This window comes from Mustela putorius, unplaced genomic scaffold, assembly GCF_011764305.1.
Source record: "Mustela putorius furo isolate JIRA1106 unplaced genomic scaffold, ASM1176430v1.1 tig00000238_pilon_pilon_pilon, whole genome shotgun sequence".
NCBI classification, from domain to species: domain Eukaryota; kingdom Metazoa; phylum Chordata; class Mammalia; order Carnivora; family Mustelidae; genus Mustela; species Mustela putorius.
Genome location: NW_025421324.1, coordinates 1,108,289 through 1,116,546, shown reverse-complemented (window position 1 = coordinate 1,116,546; position 8,258 = coordinate 1,108,289). Strand labels below are relative to the sequence as shown.

The following is an 8,258-nucleotide window of genomic DNA, read 5'->3' as shown; positions in this document are numbered from 1 at the left end:
CGGGGGAATAGGGGCTGGGAAAGATGGAAGCAGGGGACAAGGGAGAGGATGTCGAGCTTGGGACGGGAGGAGAGGACCGGGGGAATTGACCGAGAGCGGGGACGTGAGGACCGCGCGGTGCTGGGGCCAGATCCGGCGCCGGGGACTGGGGCCGGGAAGTCGAGGGGCGGAGGGAGGACGGGCGGGCGGTGGGGGGGCCTCGGCGCGGAGCGCGGGTGGGGGCGGGGGCGGGGGCTCCGCGGGCGGAGGGGCGGGGGCTCGGGTTACCGCGCGGAGGGCGGGGGAGGGGAGGGGAGGGGGCGCGGGGCCGCGGCGGCGAATCTCGCATCCTCCGCGGGGCGGCTGTGGAGGAGGCGGCGCCCCCGCGGCGGCGGCGGCGGGGGAAAGACAGACCGACGGCCAGGGGCGCACGGACCGACGGCCGGCTGCCCAGAGCTGATCGCGGGCCCGGAGACAGCGGCGGCGGACGATGCGCGGCCCCAGGCCCCGCGCGGGCGGGCGCTGCCCGGGGGGCTGACCGCGGCCGGACGGCGCCCCAGGACCGGGCGAGGGAGCCCGCGCCGCGCGGAGGTCAGTGCCCGCGCCCGCCCGGCCCGTCCGGCCGCGCCCGCCCGGCCCGGTGGCCTCTCCCGGGCGGCGGCGGCGGCGGTGGAGCCGGGGGCTTTGTTCTGAGTCGGAGACAATGGGGGAGGGGGGGCCTGGGCCTGCGGGACGAGGGCGAACGTGAACGTGAGCGTGGGGGCAGGGCCTGGGGGTCTTTGTGTTGCGTGTGTCATCGAGTGGAGTCGGGTGTGCGGCGGCGTGAAAGTGTGAGGGGGGTATGGGTGCGGGGAGCGGGCAGGGTGTGTGTGCTACTCCGAGTGTGAGTGCATGGGCAGGGTGTGAGTCAGTGCGTGTCACTGGGAGGTTGTGTGTCCGTGTGTATCTGCCTGGTTGTGTGTATAAGTGCGTGTCACTCGGAGGGTGTGGGGGTCAGAATGAGTGTGTATCATGGTGAGCAAGTCCCAGGGAGGGTGTGTGTGTGTGTGTGTGTGTGTGTGTGTGTTGTCTGCGTCTGTGGGAGCCATGTGTCAGAATGTGGAGGATGGGTGTGTGACAGAGACGAAGTGAGACAGAGACAAAGAAACTAAGGGAGAGAAGTAAAGAGAAACAGAGGAGATACAGGCAAAGCCTGAAGTGGAGGTGAGTCACCCAGACTGGTGCTCTGAGTTTGTGTCCAGGACGCCTAGATCAGAATCTTGTTCAGGGGACAGAGGGAGGTCACCGCAGGCCTGGACCCACATGGGGGGGGGGGGGAGATGGAGGTCTAAAGGCACAATGAACTCAGTGTGGCGTGGGTTGGGCCCGCAGCCATGGGGTCATAGGCCAGAAAAATATTGTTACTTATGTCAACTCCTCAAATACTCACAGGGGACACATTCATAGCCATACTCAACCCACAAGGGACACAGTCCTAGGAAATACATATCCACAAGAAATGACTTCACAGTCATCACACATCCCCAGAAAGCAGTGTCAGATCTAACAACACACACCTACAGATGATGCTCTCAGAACAACAAACACCCACTGCAGAATTGGTGCAGCCAACACCTTCCCCCAGGTTCATTGTCAAGGCCAACACATACCACCGGAGACACTATTGCTGCCAGCACCTCCCTGGAGACACTGACACAGCAATGCACATCCACTGGAAACAGTCACAGCCAGACCATCATCTGGGTTATACTTCTCAGAGCTGTTTATACATAGCAGGTGCCCCAGAGACGTGACACTAACAGAAGGCTGTGTTGCAATCACCCTGACCACACACTCACTTGTACAACCCACAGGAGATACACTTTCCCATAACATGTATACACCAGGAGTGAGGTGTCGCAATTGCTAAACAAGTTCCCATTAACTTATGATGCTCACACCATTACTCCTTCTCATCCATAGACCTCCCAGGCTTAACCTCTTATTCCCTGAAAACTGGAGACCTGAATCAGTCTTTCCCTCACCCTATACCCTGCCATGATGCTAAGTGTTCTTCTATTATCCCAGCCTCACAGTTTTCTGAGCTCCTTAGCTCCTTAACGTCTTCTTCCGTCCCAGGACCACTTTGTAGAACTGGTCCATCTCTAAAACTGTAAACTCCTTCATTCCACTCTCTGCTGGTAGCTTCCTATGTCCTTCCAGCTCTCAAATGCCCTCACTCCCATTACACTTACTCTTCAACCCCATAATGGCCTCTTGCCCTTGACATCTTTGCTTTCTCCCGATCTGCCCCTTTCTGACTTTGTACTTTCCTTCCAGTTTACACACCCAAGACTATCCCTTCGGACACTCCTTGGCCATTCTTTGTCTTATGGTCTTTGAGTGCACCCATCCCACAAAGCTTCAGCCCAAATTCCCAACTACACCAGGTGATGGATTCTTCTATATATTCTACCCTCAACTGGCCCTCCATAAATAAATAGATGAAAAAATTTCTATTTTCTTCATACCCCTTAACCTCACATGCCTCACATCTCTCACCCTAGCAGATTAAATACTCAATCTACTGGTTCATTCAGAGATTGGCTCTGAAAAGGAGGATGGTTGGCTGTTGCAGGAAGCCAGGAGGAGAAAGAGCTGGCCTGAACTGGAGTGGTGACAGCAGAGGGGAAAGTAGATGGTTTCAAGAGTTGTGTAGGCAGTGGGGTCAGCAGGGCTCAGTGGAAGAATGGATGTGGAGGCAGTAAGAGTAGATAACCTTGTCTCATTCATTGAGGGAGGCAGTAAGAGTAGATAACCTGGTCTCACTCACTGAGAAAAGTGTGAGGCCATCCAGTTTGAATTCCCTTAGCTTCTTGCCTACTTCCTCAAATTTATCTGCATTCTCCTCAGTCTTTTCACCTTTCCTAAAATTATGAAGAGGTATCTCTTCTATTTAAGACTACTTTACCCATCCCCTCCCACCTCCATGGGGACCTCACTCAACTGGTTATGCTGTGTCTTATCCATGTCTCTAGTTTCTCCCTTTGAGCACACACAGAGCCTCCAGTCTCTCCTGCCTCCCTAAACTCGGTAATCCCCAGTGAGCTAAGCCAATGAGTTGGTGTGGTTGAGAATTTGGGTTGAGACTTTGTGGGTTGAGATTTTGAGAACAGTGGGACAAAGAGTGGCCAAGGAGTGTCTGAAAAGAGATCTTTCACATTGCTTCACTGTGAAAGTGTCTTCTGCATGGAGCTGTTCCCACTTCCCCTTTCCTGCCCTTCTAGTTAGTATAATGGCTCTCCTAAGAGAAAGTGACTTCTCCCCTGCCAAAACTAGAGTTCTTTTCAAAAGTCATCAATTGCTTGACCCCTTGGCATGGTCCGACATTGTTGATCGTTCTTTTCTCTTTGAGCCACTCTTGTCTTTTGGCTTCTGAGACACCATTTTATTCTGTCCACATTTAGTGAGCTCTCAAGGGCCAACCACACTGCTAGATGAGGGGAATACTATGAGAGAAGACACTATTCCTACCCTCAGGAAGTTTAAACCTCAGTGGAGGAGACAGGCAGATAAACAGATGATTACAATAAGGTAGGGTCCGTGCATCTCTCACCCAGAGTTCCTCCTCACTATTCCTTTTCACTCTGCTTTGAGGGCTCCTTTGGGGAGCCCCTAAATCTTACCATTCCTTAGGGTTCTGACTTGGATCTCCTCATTTTCTCACTGTAGACACTGCTCTAGATGATCCATCACATTTATTTCCAGGGCTTTATCACGCGTATAGTCTGATGATTCCCAAATATCTACCTCTTCCAGACCTCTCTTCTGACCTCCAGACTCCATATCTGCTTCCTACATGATCTTTGCTAGATAGCTCACAAGCCCCTAAATGTCCAAACCTGAACTCATTCCTTCCTCCCTCAAACCACCGTCTCTACTCAGTTATTAGGATACACATTCATAAATTAACTGCACCCAGATCCTTCACCACATGTCTTTTTCCAACCCAAAAAGTCACCGGAACCTGCTGGTCCTACCTCCTTTTCAGCTCTCTCTGGCATCCCATCCCCTTTGCTCCACGGCCCCAGCTACTCACTCACCTCACCATTCTTCCACATAAATTACTGCAAGAGTCTCCTAACTTTTCTCCCTAGACTTCTGCTCTTCCCACTTCCAGTCCGTTTTGTTTTGTTTTGTTTTGTTTTGTTTTTTTTCATTGCAGCAAGAGGGATCTCTCTAAAGTGCAAGTCCAGCCAGGCATTCCCTACACAGTATTCTGCAGTATCTTTCCATTGTCTTGGGTGAACTCTCTACTTTATTGAGGCTTATGAGATCCCTCAGGATCTGACTCTGCCCAGCTTCCCCAGCCTCATCATCTGTCTCATTTCCCTACCTTCCTCACATTGCAAGTTCTAGCCATACCGAATTCCTTGTAGTTCCTCAGAGACACTATATTCTCCCATGCTTCTGGCCTTTAGCTCACACTGCTCTCTGCCCAAAAAAGCCCTTTACTCCCCTCTTCTTCTGGCTAGCCCCTTCCCATCCTCAGATCTAGTCCTCAACCCTACCTCTCCTGACTCACCAAGTAGGCTAGGGATCCTCCTGTCTCACTCTTGTCATTGCCTCTTCCCTGTTCTGTGTCTTTGATGGCAGAGCTGCATGTTATATTTGTTATGTCCCCAGGGGCCCTCCACATTCCCATTCATGGCAATGAACAAGTGAATGAGTAAATGAGGCCCCTCACTGCACATACCTCACCCTCATTCACTCTTCAAAAGACTGACATGTGGTCTCAGCAGCCTACACGATCGAGACATTTCCATACATACCCATGTATCCCACTTGAGGCATTTCCACTCCCTTCCCCCACCAACTATATCCTTCCTCACCCTATGCCTTCCTCTCTACCTTTCACTTGAGCTTCTTTTTTCCTGGATCTTCTTCCTTGCCTTCTCTGTACTTTATTTCTCTTTCATTCGGTTTGGCAAATAATTTAAGGAGCACCAGAAATTTGCAGATCCAAAGATATTGTGCCAGGTGCCTATTGGGGTTCCTGGAGGGAGAGAAAAATGAGGAAGCTGTGTCCTACCACAAGGCACTACCATGCCCACCGTCTGCTTCGCTCCAGCAAGCCCCCTTCCTGGGAGGTCCCGTAGGCTGCTCCTCCCTCCAACACCCCTCACGCTCACCCACTCTGGGCCCTCCCAAATCCTGGCACCCTTTGTCTTGCCTCTCCCTGTGTCAGGTTCCCAGACACTTGTTCCCTCTTCGGCCTTCCAGTGGTAACAAGACTGGACTCCTGATGCCCTGGGACCTGCAAGCTAAAGCCCCTCTCAGGGGTTCATGCTGTTGGATCCCATCTTCTTCCTGGCTTCCTGCTGCCTGCCCTGTCCTCCTGCTCCAGGGTCTGTGTTTCATGGGTAACCCTCTGACACAAAGATTTTCAACTACTGACACTTGAGAGGGGCTACTCCTCAGTTCCTGTGTCCCCCGGTGAGAGAGCACCTCCTCCCATCAGCCAGTCCCGAACCCCCAAGCGTGAGTCAGGATGCCCCTCTGTGTTCCCTTGGCACACTAGAACGTCCTTGTTTATGTTTCTCTCTCTAAGCTGCTCATAGAAGGAGCTGTTATCTCTCAGAGCCTAGAGAGGCACCACCCTTTTGGCTGATGAGGAAGGAGAGGAGAAGGAGGAAAGAGAGGAAAGGAGATGGGTGGAGGCTACCCCTCTGACCTTCCAGCTACATCGTTTGCCACCTGACAGACCTTAGCCTCTCTGAGCTCCCCTTTCCTTGGGTGAAAATGTAGGTAACATTAAGAGAGTTGTTTGAGAATTTAGAAAGAAGACAACTGTTAAGTCTTCAACTGTTAACTTAGTTTCACTTCCAACATCTCAGTCCCCCTAATGTGTTCTGCCCCTCCACCTCTCACATCCCTACACTTGTTCTTCCCTCTTGATATCTCTGGGTGGCTGCTATATTCCCACTTCCTCTGCTTGCTCCAGTCTCACTGGCCTCCCCTGCAACACAGACTCTGATTGTCAGGGTCAGACATTAGGAAGAGGCCCTTGCTGCCCATCACCACCACCCTTGTTCCCTTACCCTGCCCTGCCTACTTGTGAACACCACAAAGGCAATGGCTTCCCATCTGTCCGAGTCACTGCTTTATCTCTACTGCTTAGTATGATGGTTGGCCCATCTTCAAGAAATGTTTGTTGAATCAATTAATTAATGAACCCTTTCACATGCATTCCCTGAGCTTGCCTCTCCCCATTTTCTCTATGTCTCCTAGAAACCTCCAAGCATCCTCTGGTCCTTTCTCCTGTCTCACCACCTGGCTCCATGCCCACCTGACCCTCTGCCTGGCCTGGCAGTTTCCTCAACACTGATCTCCTTTAACCTACCTTGTGCATGCTGCCAAGGTTATTCTCTTATAACAGAACTTTGCTTGTTCTCCTTCCCTGTTGTGCTGTCTGGCCCTTCAAGTGACATGACCCTTCATCAGGGCATTCCGAGCCTTCCAGCAGAGAAGCAATATACGGTAACAATGCCCTAGCTTTGGAGTCCATCAGAGCTGTGTCCCCCATCTCTCTGCTACCCACTGAGCCTCAGTTTCCTCATCTGTGAGATAACACTTATCTGAGGGTTATTCTGTGTGTCTGGCACACAACAACAGCAGCTGATATTTATTAACCCCTCACTGTGTGCCAGGACATGTGCTAAGTTTTTGGTAACATTCTTTCATTTAACTCCCTGCCAACCATTTAAAGAGGGCACTTTAATCCCCACATTACAGAGGAGGAAACTGAGAAAGGCTGAACAACTCACCCAAGGGCTTCACTGTAAGTGGCAGAGTCAGAATTTGCACTGAAGTCTGCCTCACAGCAGAACCCATCTTCTAATTACACTGTGCACTTTCAAAACAAGAACTATTTGCCAGACACCCTTCTAACCACAAACACAGCACATAATAAGTAATATTATTGTCCCTATTTTGTAAAGGAAGAACTAGAAGCACTGAGAAACTGAATGGCTTGCCAGAGGCTACACAGCCAGAAAGTGTGAAGCTGGGCAGAACGCATTTGGTTAGGCCCCCGAGTCCACGTCTGCACCCCTGTCCTGTCCTACCCTACTGTGATATATTGCCTCCCTATTGTAGAAGTGCCGTGTGTATTGATGAATTGCTCTATGCTGACATCTGGTCTGGGGGGGAGCGTTGTTTAGTTGATTTATTCGCTATCATTCCCTACTGCAAGAGGCTTGCAATCTTTGGACTCTCCTGAAACTATTCTCCCCAGATCTCCAGTGAACACCTTACTGCTAAAATCAATGGCCACTCCTCAGCCCACATCCTATCTGAAGTCTCAGCAGCCCTAGACACTATCGATCCCTCCCTTCTTTTTTTTTTTTTTTTTTAAAGATTTTATTTATTTATTTGACAGAGAGAGATCACAAGTAGGCAGAGAAGCAGGCAGAGAGAGAGAGAGGAGGAAGCAGGCTCCCTGCTGAGCAGAGAGCCCGACACAGGACTCAATCCCAGGACCCTGAGATCATGACCTGAGCCAAAGGCAGGGGCTTAACCCACTGAGCCACCCAGGCGCCCGATCCCTCCCTTCTTGTTGAAATATTTACTCCCTTAACTTCTGTGATACTGCCTCCTCTTTTTTTATTTTTTCTTCTCCAAGAAGAATAAAGGTCTCTTCAGTCTACCCCTTAAATGTGACTCCTCTACAGGGTACTATCCTAGACTCTTCTCCCTCTGCACACCCTAGCTGATAGGTCTCCATGCCCATGGATTTGTCCAAATCCTTATCTCCAACCCAGACCTCTCTCCCAGGCTCTAGACCTGCAAAGCCAACTGTGCCTGGGACATCGCCACATGGCAATCCCAGTGGGCACCTGAGAAACGGCTTCTCTCCTCTGTGGTGTCCTAACGGCACCACTTTAGTAACCAGGCCAAAACCCTGGAAGTCAATCTGGACCCTTCCATTCCACAACCCTTCTCAAAGGGTTAGTGGCCAAGTCTTGTCAACCTCACCTCTTTTATCTGTGTCTTCTTGATCCCACTGCTACTGACCTGGGCTGTCACAGACCCCTCATACCTGGTCTCCCTCCTCCCATGGGTTCTCTTCTTCAGGCCTCCAATGTCTTGCTAAGATTCCATCCCTTCAGCGCCCCTGTGATTTCTCCCTTTCTCCATCTCTCCCTTCTCCCTGCATCACAGGCAGCATGGAGTGCATAGTCTTGGGATCGAATTGGGGCTGTGTTAACTCGGGAAATTTTTTTCATGCTAAGCCTGTT

General features: G+C 51.4%; 1 protein-coding gene across 1 annotated transcript in view; it reads left to right on the top strand.

The window, feature by feature from the left end:
• Positions 1–272: 272 nt before the first annotated feature.
• The window catches only part of DCHS1 (dachsous cadherin-related 1), a 35,324-nt gene continuing 27,338 nt past the window's right edge, over positions 273–8,258 (top strand). The window contains exon 1 of the mRNA XM_045078254.1: positions 273–570. The gene's annotated coding sequence lies outside the window, so the exon portion shown is untranslated. The remainder of the gene's footprint in view (positions 571–8,258) is intronic.